The sequence below is a fragment of the Apium graveolens genome, chromosome 7 (genome assembly GCF_009905375.1).
Source record: "Apium graveolens cultivar Ventura chromosome 7, ASM990537v1, whole genome shotgun sequence".
Lineage (NCBI taxonomy): Eukaryota > Viridiplantae > Streptophyta > Magnoliopsida > Apiales > Apiaceae > Apium > Apium graveolens.
The window spans coordinates 261,148,022-261,155,760 of record NC_133653.1 but is presented as its reverse complement, the minus strand read 5'-3'; positions in this window follow the sequence as shown (position 1 = coordinate 261,155,760).

Below are 7,739 nucleotides of genomic sequence, written 5' to 3'. Positions count from 1 at the left end.
AGGAGCCAATCCTCGTATATAGGGGGGCGATTGCCCTCGTGCTTCACTTCGCCCAGCATGTCCACTTCCTCCAACCTTGGGGTAAAGGGGCATCCCATAAGGGGGGTTAGTAGTAACAACAGTTGAATATTCATACCCGACGGGTCGAGAAGTCACAGGTACATGTACTTGTTGAACTTGAGGATTCGTACCTTGAATAGTCGGGGGAGTCGTCCCTTGTGGCTGAGGTTGAGTTTCCCCTATCTGGGCTTCCCCTTGAGTAGATGCATAAGTTGAGTGGGGAGGAATCTCCACGGTTGACGAAATCACCTGGGTTGTCCCTGATGGTGTTCCTTCCTCCAGAGCTCTAATTGTTCTCCGTGTTCTCGCCATGGTTGTTGTTGTGCCTTCCCACAGATGGCGCCAAATGTTATGGATTAAAAACTAATATATATAATTGTTGTATTTAGTACTAAGGAACGTGAGCTTCAAGGCTCGTTTTGACTTCTCTTGTGTTTCGTAACTCAATCTGCCTTAACAAGATGCCTACGTACCTTGCTGATTGCCAAGGATCAAGTCAAAAAATGTAGTTCTGATTTGTGGGGTGAGACCCCTTATATAGATGTGGGAGTCCTTGAATTGGACTTGGTATAGGAGACTTGGTGGTCAAGTCTCTGAATTAGGATAGACTTGGGAGTCCTAGGGAGTAGGAAGCTGATTCCTTATCCCATGAGGTTCCTTGGAGGCCAATCTACAAGGATTTATATCCTCACTAGGACTTATCTTAATAGCTATTTTTCTCCCTTATTTATTAATTACGAAATTAATAAATAATCAGGGTTTTTGGGCCTTCTTTGTTCCATCAGGCCTGATCTGGTCCATCAGGCCTGATCAACATGTTAACCTTTCTGGTCTGAATGTCATACATCTTCTTATTGGGCCTTGCAGCCCAAACTGTAATATTTAATTATGTAATCAGGATTTATTTATCCCTATCAAAACTGTAGACATATCAAGTTATAGAGGAGTGATTGGATCTTTGCTTTACTTAACTGCAAGTAGACCAGACATCATGTTTTCCAAATGTTTGTATGCTAGATTTCAAGAAAATCCTAAAAAATCACACTTAATGGTTGTTAAGAAAATTTTCAGATATTTGAAGGGAACACCAAACTTGGGATTGTGGTATCCTAAGGAAAATGGTTTTGAAGCTATTGAATACCCAGATGTAGATCTTGCTGGATGCAGGGTAGACAGAAAAAGTACAAGTGGAAGCTGTCAATTCCTTGGTCAAAGGCTTGTGTCTTGGTATAGTAAGAAACAACAATCTGTATCAAATTCTATAGCTGAAGCTGAATATATAGCAGCAGGAAGTTGATGTGCTTAAGTGCTTTGGATTAGAAATCAACTAATGGATTATGGTCTAGTGTTACAAAAGATTTCAATCATGTATGACCATACTAGTACAATATCCAGTGTTGCTAGTCCAGTTAATCAATCTAGAACTAAGCACATTGAGGTAAGGTACCATTTTATTAGAGAATATGCTGTAAATGGTACTACTGAGTTTATTTTTGTTCCAAGAGAAAAACAGTTAGCTGACATTTTCACTAAACCTTTGGATGAAGAAACTTTCACTAGACTTCTAAATAAGATTGGTATGCTAAATTCTTCATCCTAAAGGCAAAAACTCAGATAACATGTTGTAGCAGATTAATTCCTAATAAATCAAAATTAATTTAATTTAATTAGGAATTAACTGGAATATGATCTATAAATATTTCAGATCTACCTGTATATTTGTTTCTCAAAAATAAAATCTCAACTTGGAATTTTCTAATTCTGAGAGCAACTGTCTCACTGTTGGTTCATGTCATTAATATATGAAATTAATGTAAGACATATACAAGGTAGATCAAAAGTATATAAAGATATGAGTTCTCGATAAGTCAAAATGACTTGTCGATATGTTATTTTGTGACTTCTCAATAGAGTTATCAAAAATTCTCCCTTATAACTTCTCGATGGACATCTTGATAAGTCATTTTATGACTTATCGACAAGCTTTGTAAAGATTTCGATATACTTATCAGTATGGAGTTATCTATAAGTTCAAATAGCAGACTTATCAATAACTCAGAACTGAAACTATTTAATTCAGTAAATAATTTCAGTTAAATACTTTTGATATAAAATAATTCTAATTTTATGTTAATTTTTTCAATATAAATTGAAAATATTTAGTCAATAAGGACAAACTGGGTATTTGTACAACATCTCGATAAGTCACTATCTAGTTCTCGATAAGAGTCAAGAAATGGATATCTCGACATGAGTTCTCTATAGGTTATGTGACTTCTCTACAAGCAAATATCAGCCGTTCATTCTTTACTTGTCGACAAATATATATATATATATATATATATATATATATATATAATATACTAGGAAGCATCGACTCCCGGTTTAGAAAATGTTCGCCTTTGGGTCCCCTATACTAAGGGTATACGCCACTACTGCTTATCTCTAGCATAGGTATTATGCAACTAATAAGCATTTGAACCAACAGATATGTAAATCAAGAATACGAAACAGGCATGCATATATACCATATCACATGCTCCAATATATCGCAAGAATTTGCTAATAACAAATATGCATTTATCACAAGATCATGCATATACACATATACATCACAACAACAGTTTATACGGGTAGAAAACTTGCATGAGCGACTGGGGGTTATAAATGGCTTGGGATGAGTCTGGTAACCTATAAACAACATATAAGTTGGAATTAAACCAAAGTCACTTGTAAATCTATACTTTAACCAATTTAGACTCTAACGCTCGCTTTGCGCTTAATGATTCTCTTAAGTCGCTCGAGTACCCTCGGCTCCACCATTTTTAATAAATTAACCATTACGAGTTTTAAGGCGATTCTTTCGCGAGTGTCTTACCAACTGCCTAACACACTTAACATAATTGTTTCATACTCTAATTAGTCATTTAAGGTCTTTAACCAAGGTTTCAAAGTAAGGCGAGGGGTAATGATTCGTTCGTGAAACGTCGTTACTTAAAACGGCCGTTTCTCCTAAACCGTACATCAGAATCAAACGAACCACATATCAAAACGAAGCTCGTAACATGAACTATCTAAACATGGCAATGGTCAAAACCTAGCAGGGAGTTCTCGGGTCCTAATGTTATGAACAAAAGCAGTCTAAAGTAAATCGGACATTACGACGACAATGTTTACGCGATTTCCCAATTTTATACCATTCCAATTCAACCACCAATCAATCCCAATTTATTCATACAACCAACATCCATCCACACTACATCATAACAGCCCCAATCAACTCAACATTAACAATTTATACTTATTCTTAAACTTGAATTTAAACTATACTTAAGTCCTTTAACCAATCAAAAAGATTTCAACATTCAATTCACTACCATTCCAACCCAAACTCTAAACCAACATGCATCAAGCTACTCTTTTACCATAACAATCAAAATTATCCTAATATACAAGTAAAGCTAGGGTTTGGAGATGTTATACCTTCCTTGAAGTGATTAGAGTAGCTAGGAAGCCTTAAGAAGCCTTGAGATGTCTTAGGGATGCTTGGATCTTAAAGGAAAAATAAGAAAAATCAAGTTAAAAATCTTGAAATCACTATTCATTATCTTCTTCATTGATTTCTTGGAGAAGATTGTGAATGATTTGGAGGCTTAAACTTATAGAATAGCCATAACTATGCATAAGGAGTACTAGATAATTATCTTACCAATTTAGGAAGCTTGGAACTTGAATTTTGAAAATTCTTCTCCTTCAAATGAGAAAAAGCCGAGAGCAATGTTGAAGAATGAAATGATTTTGTGTTTTTGATTTGTTTTGCCTAGCTTGGTTGATTTTCTTTTGATTTGTTTTGGTTAGTTACCTTTTTAACCTTGAACTTTGTGTGGTTATCATTCATCCACACCTCCTTCCCCCCTATGTCATGCTTATGTCACCTTGTGATGTCATCATCCCTTACTTGCCCTCTTCTTATTGGGTGGATGACCTCATCAACCCTAACCTCCTTGATTAACTTCCTAATTATTTGCCTAATGACCGCTGATCTGTTATACGATTCGCTTAACTTTCGTTCTCGTTTCTCGTTTGAGGGATCATACCCGGGATCTTATTACTTGGGTTTCCTTAACCTTTCTCAATACATTATAATCCTTTTATGATCCTTTCTTATAATCCTTTAATTTAAATCATTTTTATCTTGTTACCTTATACTCAATTCTTTCCGTATCTAGTGGATTTCCGGGAAAAATCAAAGTGTTCGGAATTGGATTCTAACGATCTTTACATACACTTATATACCATATAGAGTACTAATAAAATCTCAGAATATCAATAAAAGAAACCCTACATAGTGTGGCATGAACAGTTTTCTTATTCAGCAATATCAGTAAAAACACTATTCATAAGGGTTACAAAAAGTTCAAAATTTTGGGGTTATTACACAACTCCCCTCCAATTCCAATGAAGATTCACTTATCAAGTGGACAACAAACTATCAAAACCATAGTTTCTACAGTGAGTCAAACTGTAACACCAGTCACAGGAGTTACATCACCCACCATGCCATCCATTTCCACTCAAACCTCAACAAATCCCAACCAACCATCCACTCCAACACAACCTTCGCACCTCTTAATGGCTGCAAGATGTTCAAGCTCAACCCATCACCATTAATGATCTACTAGTGGACCAGCTTGCAGACCTGGAAAAATATAACCCAACAGCTCCTCACAACTGACATGTCTAATCAAGACTATCAAGAAATTTTGTTGTCATACAAGGAACATGTTGAAGATCAACAGGCCAAAATTATATATGAAGCTGAGCAGGATAGGAATGTGGATGCATGGTTGTCCAAGGACTTCAGCATAGACATGGATGAGGCCTTTGCTAGATTCAGGGAAGTATATGTCACCATTTTGGGAAGTAATGCCAAGGTCCTCACTCCATAAGAGGTGTATGATGTCATCACAAAAGTTTATAAAGCACAACTGAAAGCTTTCTATTTTATTGGAAAAGCATTGGAGAAAACTCTGGATGGTCATCAAGAAAAAGTGAAGAAGCTTGTAAGTGACAGAATTGATCAGCTGGTGTCATCTCAGATTAAGATCAAGAACAAGTTCAATAAGTTTGTTGAGAAAATGGCCACATTTAGCTTAACTGGTGTAGAGACAAGTATCAAAAATCTCAAGCTATCATTTCTGACCATGCATGAAGTTGTTCAACTACAAATATTAAGCAACAATAACACAAAGGTCAAGTTGGAGCAGTTTCACAAGGCCAGATATGAACCTTTAGCTTTAATGATGGAGGAAATTAGAACTGCAGTGCAAAACACTTTTGGTGCTTCTCTCTCCACAAGCTCACAGACAGCTCCTTCTACTTCAACAAATTTGCAAATCCAATCTGTTCAACATCAAGTCACAAAACTCCAACTTCAAATGCTTCTCTAACCAGTCAAGTCTCTCAACTTACTTCCCTTATCCAAAGTCAATAACAGGACATCAAGTCCTTAATAGACTCCCATAAGTATCTTCAGATGCAGATTATTGTGTCATTTGGAGCTATTATGGGTGTTTTGATTATGGCCCTTCATAAATCACCTCAATCAGTAAGGGCCCAGATCCCTCAACCTTCAACTTTGCCTACTACCAAGCCTAAGGGGGAGATGATGGAGCTTAAGCTAAAATACAGCCAACAATTAAGTAAAAATAAAGATGATATTGACCTTGAAATACTCAAGATGGCAGCTGAAGGCCCTTGCTTTGACAAGGAGTTTGCTGAGTTTCTAGAAGTATTGAGAGTATCCCTCAACTTCAATCATTTTTCATACAAAAAGGCTATGGACAAAAATATAAATTTTCTGAGGGTGGTGTTGGTGACAAGACAGAACTTAAAAGAAAAGAGGGTAGTTGTGAATGTCAATGATTCAGGAGTGTACAGGTGTATGCAGGTGTCCCTTTCTTTCCTAAAATCAAGATGGGCATCAGAGCTGGACATTTTTATCAAAAAAGTCAAAGTTATGAGTCCAGAGGACACTCTCATGTTGTATGAGCTTAAAAATGGAAAAATAGCTGCTTTTCTAAAGCCTATCTACAGCCAAGTAAGGAAGTGGCCTACATCTGTCCCAACACAAGAAGATGCAAGCACTTCCAGCTACCCAAATCGTATGTAATGGGGAATAAAAAGTTGATGACGATCTTGGAGACAGACTTGAAGACAAAGAAAAATAAAACTCATGAAGATGTTGAGATGATAAAGATTCTTTTCAAATATTTGAAGAATACAGAAGCCATGCTACCAAGAACACAAATTAATAAAAAAGATAACTTGGATGATGATGAGCAGAAGAAAGATGAACATAAATCTTCTAGCTCAAATCTAAGTCAATCTAGAAAAGGCAGTGGTAGTCATGTGGATGAGAAGAAGAAATGGAAGACAGAAAAGAAGGGAAAGGAGGATAGCAAGAAAAAGAAGAGAGATGGAGGATATGGGAGAGAAACCAGAAAGTCGCCAACAACCCAAATATCCAAAACCCTACCAATCCAAAAACATAAACACCTAGCTAAACACAATCTCAAACTATCCAAACCCATTAGCCCAAGTACCTGTATAAACAAACTGTAAATTCTTAACTCAAATTCACTATCACGGCAAGCCAAACCTTTCTAAAGAAAATTTCCAAACCACCTTCATTCAAGCCTCCCACTAAAACTCATTTCAAGTCTACATGAAGAAAGCCAATGAAAATTCAAGTTGAAACTGGTGCACTTTGGGATTTCTTTAATCAGGATTACTTTCTACCAATTTTTAAAAATATTTTAGATGATGACTATGACAAACAGCTAGCTGAAGAAATAGTCAAAGTCTGTTGTCTCTTTAGGAGAAGTCAGGATCTACTTCTAAAATGGCACATTTAACTTATTGAATACAAAAGTTATTGAGAATTATACAACTGCAAAACTTGAGAGGATGATAAGTTTGATGAATGCAAGGGATTCTTTTACAAGGATGAGGAAGGCTGAGTTGGTTGGGAGATTGAGAGAAAGAAATATAAGACATGCAAGGAAAAAGGCTGAAAGGGAGATGATTGAAAGAAAATATGCTCAGGAGATTGAGATGTTTGAGCAAAGGTCAAGTGAACTGAAATCCAAATGATTGAGCAGGGTGTATCCTAATGGTGTATTTCTGCAAATAAAGACTCATAAGTTATCAAGGTACAAAATTAATTACATTGACAGTTACTCTTGGATAAATGGCTCAAATTAGGTAAAGCTCTAAGAGGAACATAAATTATTGAAGAACTTGAGATTTTAGTTAGACTCAAAGATCTTATTAGAGAACATCCAAACTATGAGAAGTTCAGATAGTCATATAACTCAATTCAAAAAGTAACTGCAAGAATGTATAAGAGTTGTACTTTGTAAATTTGTCTTTCTCATTTTATTTAATTTTAGCCTGAGGTTAATCTTGTTATCAGGCATGAATTTGTGCCAAGTAATCTTCTCACAAATTGAGGGAGATTATTGTGCAAGACATACATGTACATAACAAGACTAAGTCATCTTGACAACGCTAAAGATAAGTTGTATGATAATCTAATTTTGTATTCTGTAATTGTATTACTAGAGGATTTTTCTATGAACAGCCTTCAAACTAAGGAATAAACTCTGAAAGAAAAT